This window comes from Amphiprion ocellaris, chromosome 19, assembly GCF_022539595.1.
Source record: "Amphiprion ocellaris isolate individual 3 ecotype Okinawa chromosome 19, ASM2253959v1, whole genome shotgun sequence".
Lineage (NCBI taxonomy): Eukaryota > Metazoa > Chordata > Actinopteri > Pomacentridae > Amphiprion > Amphiprion ocellaris.
Window position 1 is genome coordinate 12,056,096 of NC_072784.1, and position 25,466 is coordinate 12,081,561.

Below are 25,466 nucleotides of genomic sequence, written 5' to 3' on the forward strand. Positions count from 1 at the left end.
AAGTCAAAATATTCAGGTTACAGCGTCTTAGAAAAGTTTTTTTTTTTACAACTTTTGGACCATTTATACACTGAACAACAAATCAATAAATCAAGAAAACTGAGATTCCCAGATAGCTCAGCTGGGGCTATAGTCCCCGACGCAGCAGTCATGGGTTCGAATCTAGTCCATGGCCATTTACTGCATGTCATTGCCCCACTCTTCTACCCACGTTTCCTGTCTCTCTCTCCACTGTCCTATACATAATAAAGACCAAAAAGATAACTTTGAAAAAAAAAAAACATGTGTTTAACACATTATTGTACTCCTAGAGCTGCCATATTGATTCAATTAATCAAATAGTTGTCAACTATTTTGATAAGTAGCACATTTTTATGAAAAAAGTCTAAATTCTCTGATTGCAGCTTCGTAAATATGAATATTTTGTGGTTTATTTCCTCCTCTAGAACAGTAAACTGAATATATTTGCCTATTAGAGTAACTTTGGGTAACTGATTAATCAATAAGTTGTCAACTATTAAACAAGAAAAGCACTCAGAGAGCGCAGTATTCCGCCAAGGCTGCTCAGTCGTTGCATCATTTTCGACGGGCAAGTCCACAGCGGCCGATTTGTAGTAGGATCATAATCGTGATCATCAGCAGGCTGCTGACGTAGCGTTTATGTTGTCATAGTCACAGTGACGCTGTGGTGCTATCTTGCAATGATACAGAAATCTTTAACAAATCCGTGGATCCAGACTATAAGCCGCATCACTGCCAAAATCTAATTACTTGGGTCTTGTGTCATTTCTGACCTTCCCTGAAAATTTCATCCAAATCCATTAGTCCGTTTTTGAGTAATGTTGCACAAAGACAGACAAACAAACAGACATAAGTCGATCGTGACATAACTCCACTGCATTCCTTGGTGGAATAATTACCCATCAGCTATTTTAAGCATATATTCAAGGGTTTTTTAATTTAAAAATGTAAAGCTTTTCTGACTGCAGCTTGTTAAATGTGAATATTCCCCACCCCACCTCCTCCTCTTTGACGGGAAACTGAATTTCTTTGGGTTGTGACATTTGATAACATCATCTTGAGCTTTGAAAACTATCTGACAAGTGATTACTTGGTATGAGTAAATTTTTAGCCAAAAAAAGATGAAAAATCTCAGGGCATGAAACTGTTAGAATCTGGAATCACTTTCACGAATGTTTCATTCATTAATTCCTTAATCAATATTTTAAAAAAACTACTCACAGGGAGATTACTTTAAAAAAATCCTTCTCTGACCTTTTTACAGTTATTTTCAATGAGCCAAAGTCACATCAGCCTCTCTGCATATCTTTAAAATATAATAAATTAATAAAATAACGTCACCTGAGCCACAGTCACATCAGCTTCTCTGCATGATGCTGCACTTCTGCAAACCAAAGGGTTTTCTCAAGGTCTCATTACCGATTCCATTCAAAGCATGGTTGTGTGTTCGTGGCGACGCTGCAGCTTTAAGGGCAGAAGGGGCTGCTGGGAAACTGGTCGGGGTGGAGGAGGAGGTGGGGAGGGGGAGGGGGAGGAGGAGGAGGAGGAGGGTGGTGTTGTGGGGGGGGGGGGGGGGCGGGCCCTGCAGGACCATTTGTGCTGAAGCTCATTTGCGCAGCAACACTTAATTGGCTACAACAATTAATTAATGTGTTGGAAAGTTGGCACAAAAAGTTCATTTAAGAGGGTTTTAATAAGCAATTAGAGGAAAAGCAGCGAAGAGGGGGAATTACTGGAGAGGAAAAGACGGGAGGAGAAAGAAAAAAAAAGGCGGGAGAACGTCTGGCCGCGACGTCGCTTTGTTTCCCGCGCTGACCCTCCACTTGTGAACGATTAAACCTCCTTCTGAAGCTCCGACTGCTGCTTCTGCTCGTGGCCCCGGTATCGTCCACGGCGACCCCCGGTGGCCCCCCGGTGGCCCCCCGGTGGCCCCCCGCCGCCGCCACCCTCTCCTCCGCTACCTCTGCTTGTCCCGGCGTTAAAATATCGCATGACTAATGAGCAGAGCAGGTTGGAATCCTGGGGAAGATGTCCTTGGAAGACGAATGCATTTTCAGCAGAATAATTAACTTAATTAACAAATTCACATGCATATTCATCAGCCTATTAATGTCTGCTCCGCGCTGCTTGATGAGCAATGCAATAATAACCGTTTCATTTGCATATTTGCACTCATACCCTTTCTCCAAATAATTAAAAAAAAATCCAAAAAACTCAACGAGAGTCACTCTGCAGCCACTTTTTTTTTTCCACCTGCAGCTCATCGATCTGATCTGGTTTCTCTAACATTAACCTCCAGCTTCTTTCGCTGCTTCCTCCTCTGCTCATTTATTCATTCATCCATATCAATTTATTTATCTCCTGCTTTTGAAGTGTCTGTCACCGCATTTGTTTGTTGCTGGAGAAGCAAAAAGAAGCCGCGAAACAAGCAAACAAACGCGTAATTTTCCTTCCTTGATTTCACTTTCGAGGGTTGTCTTTTAGCCGATGAAATGTGTGTTTTCCTGACGGATCTCGTGTCGTGGTGTGTTTTCCAGCTCCTGTCCAATATTACACATGACAGTGACGTGAAAGTGAAACGTTGCATTGAAAACCGGGTTGCATGGGTGTCTTTCAATGCCAGGTTCTCTCTTTTTTTGTAAAGGGAGGGTGGATTTGTGAAGAAAGAAGTGTGTGTGTGTGTGTGTGTGTGTGTGTGTGTGTGTGTGTGTGTGTGTGTGTGTGTGTGTGTGTGTGTGTGTGTGTGTGTGTGTGTGTGTGTGTGTGTGTGTGTGTGTGTGTGTGTGTGTGTGTGTGTGTGTGTGTGTGTGTGTGTGTGTGTGTGTGTGTGTGTGTGATGCCAGCTTGTGTTCAGACAGCAGCAGTTTGTGGAGCAAGAATTAAAAGTAGGGAGAGATGCCAAGTGAGTCCCTGGAGACAGATATAGGGGACAGAGAGAGAAGAAAGAGGAAATAAAAGGGATTTCACACGCACATGCACACACACACACACTCAGAGTCAGTTACACAAAGAGAACTGGCCGAGTGCGAAGCGACACACTCGCTCACGTTTAAGAAAAGCTTTTTAAAGAGGCTCTGTGTGATGAAAATGATCTCTCAGATCATCTCAGGTGTTACATCCTCATCACAGCGACGCTAAGCCTGAATTCACTTCTGACTACAAGGCCTCAAAAAACCAGCCAGCAGGTTTAAAGGTCATGTTTTCTTTGATAAAATCCGCAAAATGACAACCGTTATCAGGAATCTGTAGAAAGCAGAAAAATTGTCTTGAGCATATCATCAGTGACATCAGAATCAGAATCATCTCTAATGGTGCACAACATACAAAGAATTTGTCTTCGGGTTCAAGAAAATGAACCAAATTTGAGCTTAAAATTGACATATATCATCTAAAGTCACTTCACTGTACATGTGTCATTTAAAAATCCTCCAAAAATACACAGTGAAAACTAGGGCTGTCAAAATTAATGCATTAATGCAATCCATCGTCATGATTAATCTGATTAAAAATTTTAATGCAATAAACGCATCTGCAGTGCAGAATGACTCAAAATCACTGAAACGTCTCTGGCAACACGTTTCGGGCAGTTTGTCCAAGTAGACTTGCCGTCGCACATGGGCAAACGGGCAGTTGATCCGATAGTGGCAGGACCATGCAACTCAATGGAAGAATGGACTTTGCTTGAACATAAAGAAATGTGAATTACTTGCTCTCAGATATTGTGACATCCCTTCTATTTGCAATATACCTGTAAAAGACACTATTATGTACTTGGGAATCATTACTAAAGATAGAGAAGCCAGATGCAATCAGAACTTTGACTTCATTATTGACAAAACCCAGAAAAATTGAACCAATGGCTACAAAGAGATTTGTCATTGAAAGGCAGAATTTTGCTAACCAAAGCTGAGGGAATATCACATCTTACATATGCTGCTTTATCTCTTGATGTTAACAAAAGGGTCTTAAAAGATATTGACAAGATGTTATATAACTTCATATGGAGGAACAAAAACCACTATATTAAAAAAAAATCAGTAATAAACTCATATGATAAGGGCAGCCTTAACTTTTTGGACTTTTACACTTTAAATAATACTTCCAGAATAAATTTGCTTAAATTATATTCATTACAAACCCATTTTCAATTTGGAACTTAATACCAAATTTTATTTTCTCTAAATTAGGAGGCCTGAATTTCCTTTTATTTTGTAACTACAGTGTTGAAAAAATCCCCTCAAAACTGTCCAACTTTCATAAACAGATGCTTCTCTTTTGGTCATTAATCTACAAACATAATTTTCCCCCACATAGCTACTACATATGGAACAATAAAGACATCATATACAGAAAGAAATCCTTATTTTATCCTTTTTGGTTTACTCACAACATACGGTAGATGTAATTTGCTCTTTCTGTGCCCTGAAGACGTATTTCATTTATTTTGCCCCTTCTCCACCAAATTATGGGAAGATATTTTCAACTTGATTTCTACTGATTTCACTGACTATCCATCTGCCAAAAAAACCCAAATTTTTATCATTAATCTTATTATATATTTAGCCAAATGGCATATCCACAAATGTCGATGAACTAATAAGAAACCACTTCTTTCTGTCTTTGACAATAGGGTCAAACAATATATTAAAACTATTAGACATTCCACTAATATGAAAGCCATTAAGACTCTGGATTTGTGTGCTCTTTTTAATATATTTGTGTTGTGTAATGTTCTGAGTGCTGCCCCTGAATGTTTGTAGCCCGCTGGCGATTGTCTTTGTGTTGCGCTGTACTGCATTGCTTTTTTAAATAAAGGTTTCTACAAAAAAAAAAAAAAAAAAAAAAACTCGAAATGGATGACGGTAAGCAGTAGGGCCCAACTCATCTATCGGCCACTATAGCCCTTTTCAGAATAATCGTCATCTGCCGGACTTTTGCCGATTAAACGCCGACATATTCTTAATTTCTCATAAAACAGTAAATGCTGTTAAGTGTCGGAGTTGCGCAGAATGATGTCCGTTTGTCCAATGCATGGAGCTCTGACTCCATTCAGTCCTCACCGCTGTTTTCTCAGTAATACAGCAGTAAGCTACAGCCAGGCAACGTTACAGGAGTGGGCTGAGCCGACAGGTAAGTTTGTTATGACGTTGTGAAATTAATAATGACTCAACACGTCTCCCGTTTCAGTGAAACTCTCTTTGCCATGTGTCATGATGAGTGTTGTCATTCTTTTTATTGAAGTCGTATTGCTAAAGTTGTGCTAACCTAGCTTAAGTCACTGCCTGTTTGTTTATGTTAGCAGTAACTTCGCTGTAGTTATGCTAGCATAGCGTTAGCTAACAACTTAAAAGCCAGTAAGTAACTGCAGAAATAATGTAAATGTACAAAATATTTGAGAGCACAGAATGACCGTTCATCACTCAGTCAGCTGCTGTTGAGGCGTATTAAGGAGGAGCGATGTGAACTCAGAGAGGAGGAGGTTTATTCAGTTCAAATGATTAGCATGACTATCTGCCTTCAGCAACCGTCGTCATGTCACTCTTAGTTTTACTTTATCAGGAAATACTATAAGGTGACCCAGGCTGTAACAACAACTCACTGTGTGTGTTGTTATGGAGGAATGTTAGTGTCGGACTGTTGGTGACCATTATATATTTAAAATGAAACTCTTTCAAAGATGACATGTTTTACATCTGAGAAAGGAATCTCTGGTTTTTATTTTGGTTCATATGAGTCCAGTTCATGGCAAAGAAAATAATGGAGTAGAGAAAATGTGATTTAACGTTAAAGGGCATCAGAGGGCTGCAGAAATAATGTTTTGGCTTCACTCATTATGTTGCTTATAACGTACCTCTAATTTGCAGGAACAAGAAGTACAAGACAAAATGTGTTTCATAACTCTTTTATAGATTGACTCTTTTTTGAAGTTATATAATTTCCCAGAGGTTTAATGCTTTGTTACATGTTTTTGTACTTGAAAATTCCTCTCTGTTGTAAAGTTAAACAAATACTAAAGGACAAAGTGTTGTAAATCAGTCAAATGTTCTGCCTGTAATTCATATATTTGTTGTTGTATACGTTGAAGGACTAAAATGGGAAGCATTAATTAAGAATTAATGGGAAGCATGCGTTAGTCTGGGATTCTAACATGAACCTTTAAAGGTGTTTAATAAACACCTTAAGTGCATATATATTCTCTTCTTACTTGTCTGTTTGCTCATGCAGAATGAAACACAATTAATTTAGATTAACAGTGAATGATATTTAATTGTGATTAATGGAAATTAATCCACAGCAACCATGTAATTAATCCGATTAAAAATTGTAGTCGTTTGACAGCACTAGTGAAAACATTTCATGTGTTACTTTAGTGCCTCAAAATTGTGAAAATATAAATTGTGAAATATGTATAATATATGAAGTATGTTGTCTTCAAAAAAATTTACAAAATTACACAATTTATAAGAGGTAGAAGCTGTAAAATCAGAAGAAAATTTCAGATTTGGAGCAAAAATTATCCAAATATGAGTTTAAAATTGACATATTTCATCATAAACCACTTTCTTCTACGTGTTTCATTTGAATATTCATCAAAAAACATCAAATTAACCGATTGTGTTATTTTCATCCTTTAAAATTACATGCAAAAAGCTTAACATGCTTTGAAATTAGACGTAAAATATGTTAGAAGGGGTGTGGAAGGTACATTCAGCATGGTGAAACATGTTTCTGGCGTTAATGTGAAAACATAAATAGTAAATTGTGCAAATGATGTTACCTTTTAAAAAAAATACCACCATTTATCACCGCCAGACACTGTAAAAACGGAAAAAAATGTTGGAAATTTCCTGAAAAAATGCCATTCAGTCAAGAAAGTTAAACAAATCTATGCTTAAAATTGTTCTATTTTTGATCAAAATAATTTTTTCTACATTTCACTAAAAATTCTCCAAAAATAAACCGTAAAATGAGCCATTTTACGTGTTATTTCAACACATTGTGGATGATTCATTCAGCACGGTGAAGCATCTTTCTACAGCTGATGTGAGTGAAGAGAAAATACAGATAGTAAAATGTGTATAGTACGTAAAGCATGTCATCTTTTAAAGAAATCTGCAAACATGTAACCATTTTTCAGAGCCAGAAATCATAAAAAAGAGAAAAAGAATCACCAGAATTTACACCTTCCAACAGTTCTTGAACATATCATAAGCGACATGTGGTTCTATTAGGTAAAACTGCCAAATTTCAGCTTAAGATTGTAATATTTTATTAGAAATCACTTCATTACACTTTATTCTAATCACCATTCTTTAAAGTCAGGAGAAATAAACCTTGAAATCAACTCATTGAAATGATACAGGAAATGCTTAAAATGTGCAGAAATGACACTTGAAGAGAAGCAATTTGTCAGCAAAGTTGTTTGAAGATACATTCTGCATGGTGAAATATGTAGTTGATGCACGCAGAAATGTGAAAATCGAGGAGTTTGCAAAAACTGTAAATAGTAAAGTATGTATACTGTGTAAAGCATCTTGTCTGACACCATTTATCAAAGCCAGAAACTGTAAAAGCACAAAGAATTTTCAGTTTCACATCCTCTTGGACAGTCCTTGAACTACTCATCTGCAATGTGCTGTTTGTCCAAGAAACTTAAACACCTCTAACTGTTATATTCCATCAAAAATGATCAAAATAAGTTGTTTGCTGCAACAAATTCTGTGTCTTTTGGTGCAGCTGTGAAGCCATTTGTGTTTTCAGCTGAACTGATAACAGCAGATCGGTGAAAAACGTGTAAACAAATTAAAAATGTAAGTAGTAAAATAGCGTGTAGAGGCACCATTTTCTTCCAATCCTGTGCATTTTACTTCCATGTTTTTTCCGTTTTTGTATTCAGGATGTTTGGCATTATAGTTCTCTCTCCTTCTTCATGTTTATCTTGTGTCTATAGATGCTGTGCAGGACTTCATGTTGCAGTGAGAGATGACAGACTGAAGCTCGAAGTGAAGCCAACACAGACTGCAGCAGATCTCTCACCTCTTCGTCCACTTTCTCTTCCTCGTCTCCTCTTCTTTCAGCCTGGTGAGGTGACACCGAGCTGCCACCTCCCACTGCCTGGTCACACCTCTGCCCCCTGCTGGGCCGAACCCGCCACGACACCCAGACACCCTCCATCCTCCTCCATCCTCCTCCATCCTCCTCCATCCTCCTCCATCCTCCTCCATCCTCATCATCATCATCCTCCTCCACTGGCATCAGACCTCAAAGTCAACTAGCCACAAACTCAACAGGAAACTCGGTAACTGTGTCTTTCTCACTTTCTCACTCTTTAAAAGATGGTGGAATATTTTAAAATACCTCCAGTCTCCTTGGCGGTGACTCCGACTCACAATGTGGCAGATTGGCAAAAATGTAATCAGATTTACTGCGAAATTCAGATTATTTTTGCAGCTTGCATTTGCATTTTTCTGTGTCAAATTGGTTTCCATGCAGGAATTTTGCACCAAAAGACGGTTAGAATATTTTAAAATACCTCCAGTCTCCTTGGCAGTGACCCCCAACTCACAATATGGATCTATAGCACTCAAAAAAGTAAATGAAATGTACTAATTTAGGTAAGACTTTTAAGTTTGCAGACATTGTTTAGAAATGTGTTCGAACAATGTGTGGTTGTTACACCAACTTAAATATTCTGTGTAGTTTGAACTCATATTTCTGCGTTAATTGATTTAAACCTGAATTCAAGTTGTAGGAAATTAAGAAAATCTGCTCAATGACTTCATTTTTAGGTTTTCAAGTCCTTAAAAACTTCAAAAGTTATCTTTACGCTGCTAAATATGAAGTAATTTGAAATACCTTTGATTGAGGAGACATTAAATCTGCTAACTCAACATAGTTTGTTAATTGAACATAATTTCATTATTTAGTCATAACTACACTCTACAGGAAATTACTTAGTTGCCTTTATTACATAATTTATAGGATTGTAAGTCTTTAAAAGCTTAAAAACTTTATTTACTGTTAGTTACCAGTTATTTAGTTATTGGCCATTTAAAATACCACTGACCGTAGATTAACTTGTTTGTTGACTGAACATAATTTCATTCTCAACACTGAAACACTGATGCAAACTGAGCCAACGCATTTGTTTTTAGAGGTTATAACTTCAACTAACTTAGATTCCAATCCCATACTGTTTGATTTGGGGAAAAAAATGAACACATTTTTGTGTCATTATTTTAGAATCTTAGACATCTAAATGGAAAAAAAAATTCCAGTATATCACAGGAAGAAAAGATCAGTTTTACATATTGCATGTTTATGCTGAAGAGTGTCTCCTTGACTTTTCGTATTATTTTTATTGTTTACATATTTTACTCCACTTAAATACATCTTATGTACCCCTCAGAGCATCTTAACCTTCTGGTGGAATATCTTCATTTTGGCAGTAGGATGAAAAACATGATCTGCAGCATTAATAGCATCTTAAATGATTTGACCTGCAATTTGGAATAAATTGGACAAGAGCCACATATATATTTTTTTAAATTTCTGTTAGACAGGATAGTAGAGAGGAAGACAGGAAGGTAGGAGAAGGACCTGCAGCAAATGGCCATGATCTGGATTTAAACCCATGGCCACTGCATTGGGTTCTACAGCCCTTGTTTATGTTGAGCTACCAGGGTGTCCAAGAGTCACACAATTTGACTTCCACTCCTACTCTGACATACAACCTCATCGGTGCAGGTTTGATGCCACAAAAGTTGTAGATAAAAACTAAAAGGTCATGCTGAAATGCTGCTGAATAATTTGACATTTTCAGGGATTTCTTTTGTACCTTTGCAAGCTTTTTTACACTTGGGGGAACATTCTGAGTCATTTACATCCAGATTTACTGCAAAATCCAGATTTTGCAGTAAATCTTTTTGCAGCTTGCATTTGCATTTTCTATAACAAATAGATTTATGAGCAGGGATTTTGCACCAGACTCTTGACTCACACCTGTTTTTTTTTGTTTTTCTGCTTGAAGAGAAGAACCATCCATTCTCACTTATTTGATTAATCAACTTAATGAATAGCTGCTGAATAATTTGACATCTTAAGGCGCTGCTGTCATCCTGGTCAGTCTGTGCACCTCTGCAAGTTTTACTGCACTCTAGGAACATTTCAAGTCATTTATCTCACATTTTTCTGCAATTTTCAGATTATTTTTGCAACTTGCATCTGCAGTTTGTGTAACAAACTGGTTTACATGCAGGGGTTCTGCCATGCATGTTTGATGCTATAGAAGCTGTAATTAATGCTGTTGAATAATTTGACATCTTCAGGTTCAGTCTTTGCACCTTTGCAAGCTTGATTTTAAAGAGGTCATTGCACTCAGAGAGCATTTTGAGTCATTTCGCGAACATTTTTTCTGCAATATTCAGATCATTTTTGCAGTTTTCTGTAGCAAATTGGTTTACAGGCAGGGATTTTGCACCAGACTCTTGACTCAAATCTGTTTCATGCTGACATGACATTGACAGTTTCTGTTTTTTCTTTCATCTTTGCATGCTCTACTGCACTTTGGGAACATTCTGAGTCATTTAAGTCATATTTTCCTGCAAGATTCTGATTGTTTTGCAGTTTGCATTTACAGTTCTATAACAAACTGGCTTACATGCAGGGATTTTGCATGTCAATCTTGTTTTACTGGTGGAAGAGAAGAACAATGCAGTGAATCTCAGAGATACATCGAGGTGGCGATGCTGTTTTTCGTACTTTTTCGAGGCCGGTGTGTCCGGCCAGGCGGGCCAGTGGCGAGCTGAGGACGGAGCGGATTGAGATATAGAGCATTAGTTGGTGTCAGGAGTAAATTAGAGGCCAGATCTGTTTTCTAATCAGAGCACAAGCACCGTGTTAGAGGAATTAGGGCGACAGCTGCTGGGAGCTTTTTATTCCTCTCTCTCTCAGCCAGAGACAGCAGACCCCAGCTCAGGGACCACCTCTTTACCGCAGCCACCTGTCAACACCGGCGCTGCTGCACGTTTGTGTGCGCACACGCGTGTTTCCTCCCCCACCGCAACATACATGCGAGCCTGCACACATGCTTGCACACAGACACACAAACGCCGTCTGCCGCGCTGACCTCCCTCCGTCTCTGGAATTAATGACAGTGCAGCTTCCGTGTGCACGCCGCCGCTCGTCGCGTGTTTATGTTTCCCGACAAGTGTGAAAGGCCCTTATGAGATATCAAATTTAGAGAAGGTGGAGCGGTGGGCGGCCTCGCATATGTCTGTTTACTACCAATCCTGCAAAAGCCTCCACCACATCAGCTCTGCAGGGGAAGCAGATATGTGACATTTGCTAAACATACCGGAAGTTAAAATCAAGTGTAAAGATGTAAATAAACATTATTGTGATGCTCTTGTGTTGCATCAACTTAATATCTGGAAACCGCTTTGTTCTGGTTGCAAGATAAGAATTCAGGTTTACTATTGGAGGTGAACTTTATAAGTTGTTTTGAGTTGTGTTGCCATAGTAATGCTAGTAATTCCATCAGCTTAATATTTTGTGTAGTTTAAACTGAAATTTCTGCATTAGTTGATTTAAAGATAATTTGAAGTTGCAGTAATCTATTTAAGTAGGCTTGATCATTTTTTCAATTCAGTCCCAGAACTTCCCCTTATGTTACCAATTATTAAGTCATTCTCAATATTTTTGATTGTAGTGGAAAATCAAATTCTGCCAACTCAATGTAGTTTGTTGGTTGAACATAATTTCTTAGAAATTGTCATAACTACACTCTAAAAAGTTATATATTAGACCTGTTATCACCACATAATTATGGTTGCAAGATAAGAATTCAGATTTACTATTTCAGTTAAACTTTTTAAGTTGGAAACATTGTCTTGAGTTGTGTTGCTATAATATTTTTAATAATTGTATCTACTTATTTTTTTGTGTAATTTAAGCTCAAGTTTCTGCATAAATGATTTAAAACAACATTTAAGTTGCCATAATACATTTAAATAGGCTTGATAACTTAATTTTCTTCACCTTGAGTTCAGTTTCAAATCCAGGGCAAAAATCTAAACACTTATCTTTATAACACAAAATATTAAGTAATTAAAAATACTTTTGATTGTAGAGGAGGTCAGGTTGTGTTCCATCATAATTTGTATTTAAGAGCTTAAACTATCCAGTATATCATACTGAAAGAAAACAGTACAATTTTATGTTGCACGCATTTATCCTGCAGATTTTTTTCCTGACTTATCTTGTTTTCTTATTGTTGACTGATGACTTAATATTCAGGTTTTCAAGTCCTTAAGATCTTTATGTTAACAGCAATTGTAGAGGAAAAGCTAATTCTGCTAACTAAGCTTGCCGCTACCTAAGTTTGTTGATTGAACATAATTTTCAAAAAAAGTTGTCACAGCTTTATTAAACTTTATTTTGAAGAGCTGTGTTGAAATAAGGTTGCATCAACTTATTTTTGTGTGTAATTTGAACTCAAATGTCTATGTTAAATGAATCAAAGCTAAATTGAAATTGTAGTAAATTACTGACAACTTAATTTCCATGTTTTTAAGTCCTTAAAAACTTTTTACAAAAAAAATATTTTTTGCCACCTGTCATCAAGTAATTTATAAATAGTTTTGACTCTAAAGGAGAATCTAATTGTGCAAAGTTAATATAGTTTGTTGGTTGAACGTCATTTCAGAAGTCGTCATAATTATGCTGTAGAAAATAACTAGCTCGGTTATTGCCACTTTATTATTGTTTCGTGATAAGAATGCAGATTTATAAATTTAGGTAAAGTCCGAAACACCGTTTTGAGTTTCGCTGACTTCATCTTGAGTCCTTAAAAACAAGATAAAAATTCAGATTTACTGATTTATATTAAGTTGTTAAAAGTTGCAAATGTTTTTTTGAAAAGCTGTGTTGACATAATATTGTTGCATCAACTTAAAGTTGTGTATAATTCAAACCCAAATTTCTCCATCGGTTGAATTAAAACGCGAAGTTGTAGTAAATTAACTAAATTAGACTAATAAGTTAAATGTTAGGATTTCAAATCCTTAAAAACTTAAAAACTTGTCTTGATGCTCTAAGTTATTAAGTAATTTAAAATACTTTTGATTGTAGCAGTACTAAACTAAAAGTAATTTAATAGACCTGTTATGGCCATTTAATTATGGTTTCAGGACAAAAACTGATTTTTTAAATTATATAAAGCTTTAAAGCTGCAAACGTTAATTTGAAGAGCTTTGTTGATACAATATTGTTGCATCAACCTACAATTGAGTGTAATTAATCCCACATTTCTGCATGAATTGATTTAAAACTGAATACAATTGTAGCAAACGAATTAAATTGGCTGGATAACTTCAATTTTAAGGATTTATTTCAAGTCCTGTGTGTTTATGTTTCCCAACAAGTGTGAAAGGCCTTTCTGAGATACTGTGAATCCCTGCAGAAGGCCTCGATGGTGCTGCAGCTTTGGCAGGTTTAAGCAGATATTTGACATTTGCAAATGACACCAGAAGTTAAAGTCAAGTGTAAAGGTGCAAATTAAAGCAAGAAAAATGTAAAACACGAACAATGCGTTCCACTGCAGCACATGACAACCGACTGCTGCCTGACTGATGAATAAATGAGTCGTGAGCTGCAGAGCTGGTGGACGGACTGTAGGAGGGTGAGAGGTGTAGGAGGCGATGTTCACACCGTGTCACACACTTGCTTTGGAAATGTCACCCTTTTTTTTTTTTCCAGTTCAGCTGAATCCGTAGCGTGTCGAGTGTTTTCAGGTAGGAAGCAGAGTTTGGAGAATTTGTTCTCTAGTTAAAATATACATAAAATGGAACAGGGCTGCACAGTGGCTCGGTGGTTAGCACTGTCGCCTTGCAGCCAGAAGATCCCCGGTTCACGTCACGGCCTTCCTGGGATCTTTCTGCATGGAGTTTGCATGTTCTCCCTGTGCATGCGTGGGTTTTCTCTGGGTTCTCCGGCTTCCTCCTACAGTCCAAAAATATGCTCAGGTTAATTGGTGATTCTAAATTGTCTGTAGGTGTGACATGTGTGATTGTTTGTCTCTATATGTAGCCCTGTGATAGACTGGTGACCTGTCCTCTGCCTTCACTCTAATAGCTGGGATAGGCTCCAGCCCCTCCATGAAACTAATGAGGATTAAGGGGTGTATAGATGATGGGTGGATAAAATGGGACAGTATAGCACCTTTGACGTCTCTCTGACACTCTGCACAGCTGCGAGCTTCTCAGTGACACTTTCAGTCTTTAAAAGTTACAGATCTTTTCAGGTGTACTTGTATGAACTGTAGCAAAATATCACATTTTGTATGTTTTGTGTGCAAAAAATCTTCATCTGTAAAGTAACTAAAGCTGTCAGGTAGATGTAGTGAAGCAAAAAGTGCAAAACTTTTAGAGATGTGGTGAAATAGAAGTAGAAAGTTGTATGAAAAGAAAGGACTCGAGGAAAGTACAAGTACCTCAGATTTGTGTCTAAGTAAAAGTACTTAATTACTTTCCACAACTGGATTCATTTCATGGTTTTGATTCTGTTCTGTGTTCACTCTTTAACCTGATAGATGAAGTGGAACTGGGGGACTTTTGGCATGAAAAAAATAACTTAAACCATTTTTGTTTCCAAAAATACTGCCAAAAGACACCAAAAAAATAGAAAGTTTTTTTTTTTTTGCCTCAAACTAGATTAAAAAAATTTCTACCAACTTGCTTGAAATCCTGCAGTCACAAACCACAAAACGCAGTGGAAAGTAAAACACATGCACATCTATGGAAAGTGAGTACCAAAGACATGCAGAGGGTTCAGTGTTAAGATCCACTTTTTTGCTTTTGGGAAAAAAGGTCAGTTTTTATGCTTTTTCTTAATTCAGGGGATTTTTTCTCCCCTGAGATATAATGAAAACCTTTCTAAACTCCTCCTTTCCTTTACATGTCTCTGGAGTCTGGATTTTTGGATTTTCCAGGTTACAGATTGCACCTTAACACTCCACGTTCTGTATGTTCAGCTCCCATAGATGTGCATTTATGCTCTTTCCACTTCTTTGTATGATTTATGACTGCAGGATTTCATGCAAATTTGTAGAAATTTGTGCTTTTTTAAACAAGTTTGAGAAAAAAAGTACTATCCGTCTTTTTTTAATGTCTTGGAAGTTTTTTGAAATTAAAAATGGTTTATTAATCCACCAAAAGTCCTCCAATTCCACTTCATCTATCAGGTTAAGGAGTAAAAACAGAAACGAACATAACTCCAATTAAATCTTAACCAAAACCATGAAATGAATCCAGTTGTGCAAAGTAGTTAAGTACTTTCACTTAGACACAAATCTGAAGTACTTGTATTTTAATTTTCCAACCTCGTCACTCTCATTTTGCCTTCTGTTGTGCAGGTCTGATGCCATAGAAGTTGTAAATTAAAACAAGAGTTCAAGCTAAAATGCCACAAATCAAAAACACTGAATAATTTGTTATCTTCAGGCTTTTAAAGATTAGTAATAAAACACTAAACTTTATAAAAATCAGGGCATAGTAGAGCTTCCTTCAGTGTGTTTGTGGTTCAAGAAGCTGTAGGTTTATTTTAAGCTGCTCACTGCACTCAGGGATCAGTTTCAGTCATTTCCATCGTATTTTTAAGCAAACTTTTCGTGATATGACACCTTGCACTTACCTTTTCTGGCAAATTGCTTTACATGCAGGAACTTGGACCTGGTTCAGTTGTTTTGTGGATTAAACCAAGGAACATTTCAGTCTTAAATTTGATTAATCAGCTCACTGAAAATCAAAAGCTACTATATTCTGCTAATCGTATGAAGCATTATCACTGTATTTCTCTTTGATTAATAAAAAATGAATCAGCCCATAAATCCAGATTGAAGAGAATCATTATTTGCATGTAAAAGTTTAACGTCAGCTTCACTTTAACATCTACTGCAGTAAAATCCTACTTTTACATGATGGATACATGACAGACAACAATCTAAAAATATAAAAAATAATAGTTAACCTACATATTTTTACTTAATGTTTTGGGGGCAGGACTTAGTATCTTAAATATCTAAATACTTCTTTAATTTCATTCTGAATAAAATTAAAAGGAATTTTGAGGTTTTAAAACAATCATGTTCACTTTTCCTATGTTTATGCCATATGTGTTTGATGTAGTAGGCATTTTTTCAGTATTTTATAGAGCAACAGTCGAGTGTTCAGTGTGAAAAGTAGTCAACTAATGCAGACATTTAACTTTAAATGACACACAATATTAAGTTCATACAGCCACCAATATTATTTTGTCAACCTGAATCTTATCTAAATCAGCAAATCTGTTTTATATGAATGCAATTATTTATTTTTTTTGTCAGAAAAACAAGCAGTTTGAAAGTCATAGGCTCTGGGAAATTGTGATGGTCATTTTCCCAACATTTTATGAACAACAAATAGCCTTAAATTGTTTATCTAAATCAATAAATTTGTCTTCTTACAATCTTCTAGCCATTTTTAACATTGCACACTCTAATATTTGGTATTTTAATGAATTATTTAAGTGATTTATTAAACAAAAATAGCCACAATTCCCTGGCTTTGGCTTTTCAAATGTACAGATCAGGCAATATGAAGTTACCAACATTATTATATCAATAAAAATAGTTAATTTAAATCAGCAAATTCGATTTTTCATCTTGCATTGCTGCATTCAGAGTGTTTTTCTGAGGGGTCCGAGTATAAATAACATCCCTCCCACTCCTCACACTGAGCATAACCTGCAGATCCGGCACACAATAAGATAATAGGAGTCCCACACAAACGTTAAATCATCCACTCCGGAGGCAGAATCGGGTTTTGGTTGCGTTGCATCTCTTCCTAACTTCACTGTAGGTGACAGTCTCGTGTCTTTGGAGGCTAATTTGCTGTTGGCTGAAGTCTAATAGGGAAACTCGTGCACGTCTTCACCCACACACACACACACAAAAACAACACACAATCCTCCTCTCACTCTTGCACATCCCACACATGTGCGCTGCCACACAGTGTCATAAATAGACAGACAGTGCCAATCGGAGGCCTGGACGGCCGCCAGCTCTGCAGCAGCTCACTAGTTAAATTATTAACACCAACCGGGAGGGAGACAAAGAAACGAGAGCATCGAGGAGGTGAACGAGGTGCCGAGGAGGTTATCTGGTGCCGCAAAGAGGTGAAAGCAAACAGCAAAATATAAAAATACCCTGCAGCTGAGTGGGAGATTTCTACTAGAGAGGTGGAGGGTTTTTTTTCTTTTTTTTTTTTCCACGGATGGCGGTGGAATACTAATGCTGAGGGGAGGGGAAGAGAGATGGGGAAGAGATCTGGGGATGTTGGTTCTGATCCAGAGAGTTAATGTTGCGCTCATTGATGGATAGAGTGCCAGGAAGCAGCTCCATACTCTCACAAGATGGATGAAGCTCTCCTCTCCCTCTCTGTCTGCCGACTTTAGTTTGATGCCTCTCGTCTTATTTAGCGTCTCTTCTTTCAAAGCCAAACGCTGATCACAGCCACAAAGACGGCGTCAGATCCCGAACATGTGGATCCACAGGGAGGTTCTGGGATTCGGCCTCGTGTCATCTGATCTGTAGAATATGTGTCTGTTTCCATAGAAGACATTAGCCCAACAAAAAGCCTTTTAGCAAGAAAATCTTTAAAAAAAAAAAAAAAAAAAAAAAGCCCTCAAAGGTGCCTCAAAAACACATCAAAACACTTCAATTGGACTCCACCATGAATGATGCTCCAAAGAACTTTAGCAGAAATAGGTTCCTGAAAAGATCGTCAGCTGATTTGTGTCTTTTGCCATGAAAAAGCATTTTTAGTTTCATAAAGAATTTTGTATTAAAAAATTCTTTGAAGAAACCCCCCAAAGGTGCTTCAAAAACACATCAAAAACAACTCGATTAGACACCATAAATGATGCTCCTGTGAACTTTAGCAACAATAGGTTCTTAAGAGAACCACTCTCAAGGTGGTGTATGGAAAGAGGTCTGTTAGCAGTGACATCATAGAAGAACAATTTTTAGTTCCACAAAGAACATTTTGTCAAGAAATTCTTAAAGAAGACCCCCAAAGGTGCTTCAAAACACATCAATAACACCGAATGTAGACATAAACGATGCTCCAATAAACTTTAGCAAAAACAGGTTCTTTAAGGATCCATGTTCAAGATGGTTCTTGAAAAGACAGCCAGCTGACCTGTGTTATGGTGTCTGCATAAAAAAAACCTTTTAGCTCAACAAAGAGCCTTTTAGCAAGAAATTCTTTTACAAAAAAACCCAAAGGTGCTTCAGAAACACGTACTTTACTTACCATAAATAATGCTCCAAAGAACTTTAGCAAAAATAAGTTCTTTAAAAAATAGTCAGCTGACCTGTGTGTGTTTTAGCAGTGATGCCATAGAAGAACAATTTTTAGTTCCACAAAGAACTTTTTTAGCAAGAAAAACTCAAATAGTGCTCCAAAAAGACATGTAAAACTACTTTGTTTAGACATAAATGATGCTCCAAAGAACTTAAGCAAAAATAGGTTCTTAAGGATCCATATTCAAGGTGGTTCTTGAAAGATAGTCAGCTGATCTGTGGAAAGGTGTCTTTTAGCGGTGATGCCATAGAAGAACAATTTTTAGTTCCACAAAGAACCTTTAAGCAAGAAATACTTTTCCAACAAAAATCCCAAAGGTGCTTCAAAAAGACATTAAAAAAACACATTGTTTAGACACCATAAATGATGCGCCAAAGAACTTTAGCAAAGACAGGTTCTTTAAGGAACCATTTTCAAGATGGTTCTTGAAAGATAGTCAGCTGATCTGTGAAAGGTGACGATTAGATATCAAAGCAAAACCCTTTTAGTTCAACAAAGAACCTGTAAGCAAGAAAACCCCCCAAAGGTGCTTCAGACACCATAAATGATTCTCTAAAGAAGTTGAGCAAAAATAAGTTCTTTAAAGTACCATTTTGAGGCTAGTTCTTTGGGGAAACACCTGATTCTGTTTTGATAATCCTTGAAGTATTTTTTAAGCTAAAAAATCAAATCTTCTGGAAGAAATCCCTTGAATGTGCCTTAAAGAATCATCAAAAATGGCTCCATTGGCACAATAAATGAAGTTCCAAATAACTTTAGCAACAATAGGTTCTTTAAGGAACCATTTTCAAGATGGCTCTTGAAAATACTTGGTGGCACTTGCAGTGATGCCACCAAGAAGAACCGATTCTTGAAGGTAAAATTCTGGCGGGCAAAATTCTGGCGGGCAGTGCTTTACAGTGATTTTACAATATCACTTACATATAAAATAAACACACGTAAAAAATAAATAAATTAAAATCAAAACAATAAATGTCCAAAACTGTAAAAAAAAAAAAAAAAAAAAAATCTAAAAAATTACATCAAAATCTTGTAAATAATTATGTATTTTTAGCTGATTTTTCATGCGGAACAAATGTAGAAAATAGTGTAATTTATTTTTTAACCATAAAAAAATCTATTACCATTTGTTTAGAGGCAGATTTTTGATGTTTTGTCGATTTTTTTCTTCTTTTTTCTTTTTTTTTTTTTTACAGTTAGTTTTTACAGTGTAAATTCATGTTTTTTGTGATTTTTACTAGTTAAATACAATTTAACAAAACAGAAAATATGTAAAATAACAATAAAAGGACATGACACTGATGACTATTTTTCCATCCTTAATAGACACATAAAAAAAATAATGACATATATGTAAAATATTTACATTTTGGCTGATTTACATACTGTAAAAATAATTATTGGTCAACCATGAAATTATCTTTTTTTTTTTTTAAAATTGCATGTAAATTAATACTTTTTCTACTTTCTGTTTATCATCTATAATTAAACAAAATGGGGAAAAAACTAAGTTATATTAAATGTAAATATCTCTAAAATAATCACATAACTACTTGCTTTTTTACTGTTAACATGTAAATTGATAGTTTTTTTTTGGTGATTTTTACTGTTTGTTTTCTGTAATTTAACAAAACAGGATTTAATCTGTGAAACAGCAGCAGATTCTTCAAACAATTACAGCTAAAAACATAATTTTTTACAGTGTAGGTGGTAATATTTGATGTGCCTCCGTTAAACCACAAAAAGTAAACTTTAAAAACTGGTTCAGTGTATGTGAATGTCCAGACACGAAGCAGCATGCGTTGTGTAGTTTTTGCATGTGCGTGTGTACATTTATTGTGTGTTTTCGTGAACACGTGCAGCTAAAACCTAAACCCCCCTCCACCACCACCTCCACACAAACACACTCCTTCCCCAGCTTCCTCCTTTATGGCGAGGGCATCGGGGGGTGAAGTGATCTGTGCGAAAGCCTCCTGTTCTATGCGCCGGGCGGCTGATGCAGAGGGGGATTGTGGGTAGCGGCTGTCTGCAGGGGTAAGGGGGGTGGGGGGAGTGGAGGAGGTGGATGGGTTGCCGGGGCGGGCGGCAGCAGATGGCGTGCCACACTGTGAGGGCCGTCGGCTGGCATCCAGAGGAGGAGGAGGAGGAGGATGGAGGATGGAGGGGAGGATGGAGGGGGAGGATGGGGGAGGATTGGAGGCTCCCAAAGTGCCAGCAGGCATCAGGAGGGGAGGCAGAGGTGAGGGGCTTCGGTGGGAGGCAGGCTGGTAGACAGGCAGACTCTCAGATTAGAGCTTAAGCAGCCGGATTTCGCCACTAATTGCATCCACTGAAGAAGAACCAAAACGACAGATTTCTCCGTCTTTGAAGCGTAATTCAGCGCCGCCGACTTCTGACCTTTCTCCTCTCCCTTCCTTCCATACAGCCCTGCCCTCCCTTCGGAGGAGGATGTAGCGTGAGGCTGGCATGCGGAGGGCATCGGGTTGGCATATGTACCGTGAGGAGTTGACACAGGGGCCGCTCTGATATGACATAAGTTTGGCAGCTTTGGTGTCAAGGTGGCGTTGGACTGGCAGCGGGTTAGTGAGGGACAGAGTCTGTCAGGGAGGAGGTGGACGGGAGGCTGAACTCTGCTTCATAGACCCACCTTTAGTACAGATGGAAGAAGAGTTTACATCCAACATTTCACCCTCGCAACCACAAGACCAACCAGTGGGTGTGAACAGTGTGTTATGTTTAAAAAATCACCAAAATGACAACAATTATCAGAGTTAAAACCTAGAAAAACTGTGAAAAAGAGTCAGATTTCTCAACTTTCAGATGGTTACATGAGAAACTTTAACCAAACCTGAGCTTAAAATGGTGATATTTCATCAAATTCACACTGTTCTACATGTTTCATTTCAAAAAGTCACTGTTGTTTAGAGTCTGAAAGTGTAAAAACAGAAAAAAATAGTCAGATTTCTCAACTTTCAGATAGTTACATATGAAAACTTAACCATATCTAAGATATAAATGGTGATATTTCATTAAAATCACTTTATTCTGCAAGTTTCATTTTAAAATATCAGTTATTTTTAAAAATCACCAACACAACACAGTTTGCCAGAGTTGAAACCTGGAAAAACAGAAAGAATCGTCAGATTTCTCAACTTCTAGATGGCTACATGTGAAAATTTAACCAAATCTGAGCTTAAAATCGTGATATTTCATCACACTGATTTTATTGTACGTGCTTCCTTTGAAAATTAAATAGTCCTTTTTAAATTGCCAATAGCACACCATTTATCAGAGACAGAAACAGTAAAAACTGAAAGAATCGACCGAATTTTCAACTGTCAGGCAGTTAATAATTTCTAACAAGCACTTCCAACTGAATATTTAACCAAATCTGTGTTTTAAATGATGATGTCTCACGTAATAAATACCAAAATGACAATTTTTTTTATTGTCATAAACTGGAAAAGTTGAAAGAATGGACAGAATTGCCAACTTTCAAATGGTTAATCTGTGTGATGCTGAAAAATTGAACCAAATCTAAGCTTACTTAGTTTATTCTAGTCACTGCAGTCCCTGAACATGTCATATGTGATGTCCTCAACTGAAATGCAGGCAGTGTAGGGAGGAAACAAATATGGAAAAAATCAAAAAATGAAGTAGTAAAATATCTAGGGTATGTATTTCTTGAGTAATGATAATACCTGTTGGAAAAATGTGCTCAAAAACAGTGAACAGAGGAGAAAGTTGTTGAAGATACTTTCAGAATGGTGAAACATCTTTGTACAGCTGATGAGCAGAGTAGAGAGAAAAGTCTGGAGAGGAAACATGGAAATATTTATGTCCAAAATTACTTAACAATTGTCCAAAATGACACAGACTTGTTCAAAATTATCAAAAAGATTATTTGAGATGAGTCAAAATTTGACAAAAGTGACAGAAATTTCTTGAAAGGGAATAGAAAATCGCCAAAAATCTGATACACTGATCCAAAATTATTGAAAATGTTATTCAAAATAAGTTAAAATTTGTGCAAAATGACTCAAAATTGTCATTTTAAACACATTTTAAGTGATATTGGACATTTGTAGATGCTGAAAATAGTTAAATAACCCCTGTGGAAAACTTGGACAGTTGGAAAAATGTTGGATATTCCCTTTTTTAAAATTTGAAATAATCTGATTTTTAAAAATTTTGCAATGATTTATATCACTCTAAGTGTATCATACAGTTTAATTAAAGATGCCTCAAGTCAATCTTGATGTATGTATCTTGAGGTAATTACACAATTTGTCACAGTTAAAACCTGGAAAAACAGGAAGAAAAAAGTTGATAGAATTTTCAACTTTACAGAGAATTAACCATTTCTAACAAGCACTTCTGACTGAAAATGTAACCAAATCTGTTTTAAATGGTGAGATCTCATGAAAGTCACTTTATTCTACGTGCCTCGCTTAAAAATTCCTATTATCCTTAAAAAAATCACCAAAACCACACTATTTATTAGTCTGAAATTGTAAAAACAGAAAAAAACAGATTTCTCAACTTTTAGATGGTTAATCATGTGTAACATGCAGTTACATCTGGAAATGTAACCAAATCTGAGCTTAAAATGGTGATGTTTTATCAAACTCACATTCTGCAGGTTTCATTTTCAAAAATTCACTGTTGTTTTTTTAATTGCCAAAATGACATTTATCAGAGAAAGAAACTGTAAAAAGAAAGATTTGACAGAATTTTCAACTTTCAGCCAGTTAGTCATTCATAACAAGTACTTCTGACTGAAAACTTAACCAAATCTGAGCTTAAAATGGTGATATTTCACCAAACTCACATTATTCTGCATGTTTCATTTAAAAAAGTCACTGTTCTTTATTAAAAACTCACCAAACGAGGCCATTTGTCTGAGTCTGAAACTGTAAAAACAGAAAGAACAGTCAGATCTCCCAACTTTCGGATGATTAATCACGTGTAACATTGGGTTACTTATGGAAATTTAACCAAATCTAAGCTTAAATGGTGCTATTTCATGAAAGTCACCTTATTCTACATGCTCCCTTTAAAAATTCATTATTATCTTATAAACCTTGAGGTAACTTAGTATAAAGTAGTGCATCGAAATTTCAAAATGGCATCTCAATCTACAAGCTAACTTGGATATAAACACCACAAAAACATGCGCTTTACTGCAGCTTTCTGGCCTCCGAGCTGTTTGTGTTTACGCTCTGAAACTCGTGTCGCCTTCGCTCAGGAGGCGGCACTCGGCAGATAAATATTTCATCCCAGAAATCTTTGTCATTTCGCATTCAGACGTGCACGTAACCCACATCTGCGGCAGACGAATCTGTGCTAGAAACGCGGGTCAGCCGGGTTGACCTAGTTGGTGTTTGTCCTGCCGCGGCCTCGTTCCTGATCAAAGGCATCGAACCGGCGAATGGGGAGTCGCAGCCTTTATTGTGCAGCTTTGCATTCACCGAGTGTTGCAGAAAAAAAAAAGAGATTCCTTCTAATTAAGGTAACAAGCAGCACCTTCAGCAGAGCATGCAGACACACACTAACACGGAAAAAACCCGCCGCTGCTGCTGCTGCTGCTGCTCGAACAGATGTTGAGGAATTTAAGATGCAGAAGGGGAACTGGGACTCCCCCCTCCTCACCCCTCCTCACCCTCCACGCCCCACCTTGCTGCACACACACAAACCCAGCTCCACATGAATTTGCATACATTACACCTGAAACTTGCAACCTCTTCTTCGCCTCTGCACCTTTTCTCGCGTTCGCACAAAAGCAGACATCCATGCATTGTTCGCCCCGTCGTCCCCCCTCCAGGCTGCTCAGAAGGGGGCACCATGTGGCATCTATTCCCCCCGGCACCGGGCAGCAGCTCTGCCAGTTCTGCATTGTCCTCCTCTGCCCGCTGGAGAGCCCGAACCCACCGCCGACCCTCGTCTTCAACGCCTTTCCTCTTGTTTACCGAACACCGGAAGAGATAAATGCGGTTTGCTTGGGCTTCAGGTCTCCGTAGTGCACCAAACTTTAGATGGATGGTTGTGTGTTTGTGATGGAACACTGTTGGGAAATCTGGTTCCCGAGACTCTTTGTCTGCCTTTTTGTGTCCCGACAACTTGTCCAACCTTCATCAGGCCCAAGTAGTGAATGGTGTTGCATCTAGTTCAAATTCAAGCCAGAATTTACATGCAAAACCTCATCTGCACTGTAAAAAAATATTTTTTATTGGTTTTTAGCTGTAATTTCTTGAACAATTTACTGTTTTTACTCCACCAAGGACTGGCAGAGTTATGGGACGATCAGTGTACATTTGTCTGTCTGTCTGTCTGTCTGTCTGTCTGTTCGTGACTTTACTCACAAACAGACTGACGGATTTGGATGAAATTGTCAGGGAAGGTCAGAAATGGCACAAGGACCAAGTGATTAGATTTTGGCAGTGATGTGGCTTATAGTCTGCATCCATGGATTTGTTAAAGATTTCTGTATCATTGCGAGATAGTGGCATGGAGTCACTGTAACTATGACAACAAGTGAACACTACATCAGCTGCCTGCTGACGATCACATGATTGCGATCCTACTGAAAATCAACCGCTGCAGACTTACCAGGACTTATCTGTCAGAAATGATACAAGAAGCAATTGATTAAATTGTGGGGGTGTTTCTGAGTCCCATCAATTCCTGCCACCTGTGACATATTTAGGTCACACGACTCAGTATCCGTACGTAATGTACACAGCCATAACACACGCCTGTGTTCACTGCAATGTCATTTTGTTTGTGGGTACATCAATATTAAATGGCCACATTCTATGGTGCTGTGATTTCTGCCACAAATTTTTTTCAAGATTTCAGCTGTGAGAAATGATGCAGTGACTGAGCAGCCTTGGTGGAGTACTGTGCTCTCTGATTGCTTTTCTTGTTTTGTAGAATTTTGTTGATTACAGGTAATAGTCACCAAATCAAGCAATCAACAAAAAGTATGACCTTACATGTTGACTGCTTCACAATTTGGTGGTAAAATGACAGTATTTTTATTGT

The 25,466-nt window shown here is 37.4% G+C and overlaps 1 long non-coding RNA gene across 1 annotated transcript in view; it reads left to right on the plus strand.

The window, feature by feature from the left end:
- Positions 1-3,700: 3,700 nt before the first annotated feature.
- LOC129347664 (uncharacterized) overlaps positions 3,701-25,466 on the plus strand; it is a 47,797-nt gene continuing 26,031 nt past the window's right edge. The window contains exons 1-2 of the long non-coding RNA XR_008599865.1: positions 3,701-5,151; positions 7,973-8,320. This is a non-coding gene — a long non-coding RNA (uncharacterized LOC129347664). The remainder of the gene's footprint in view (positions 5,152-7,972; positions 8,321-25,466) is intronic.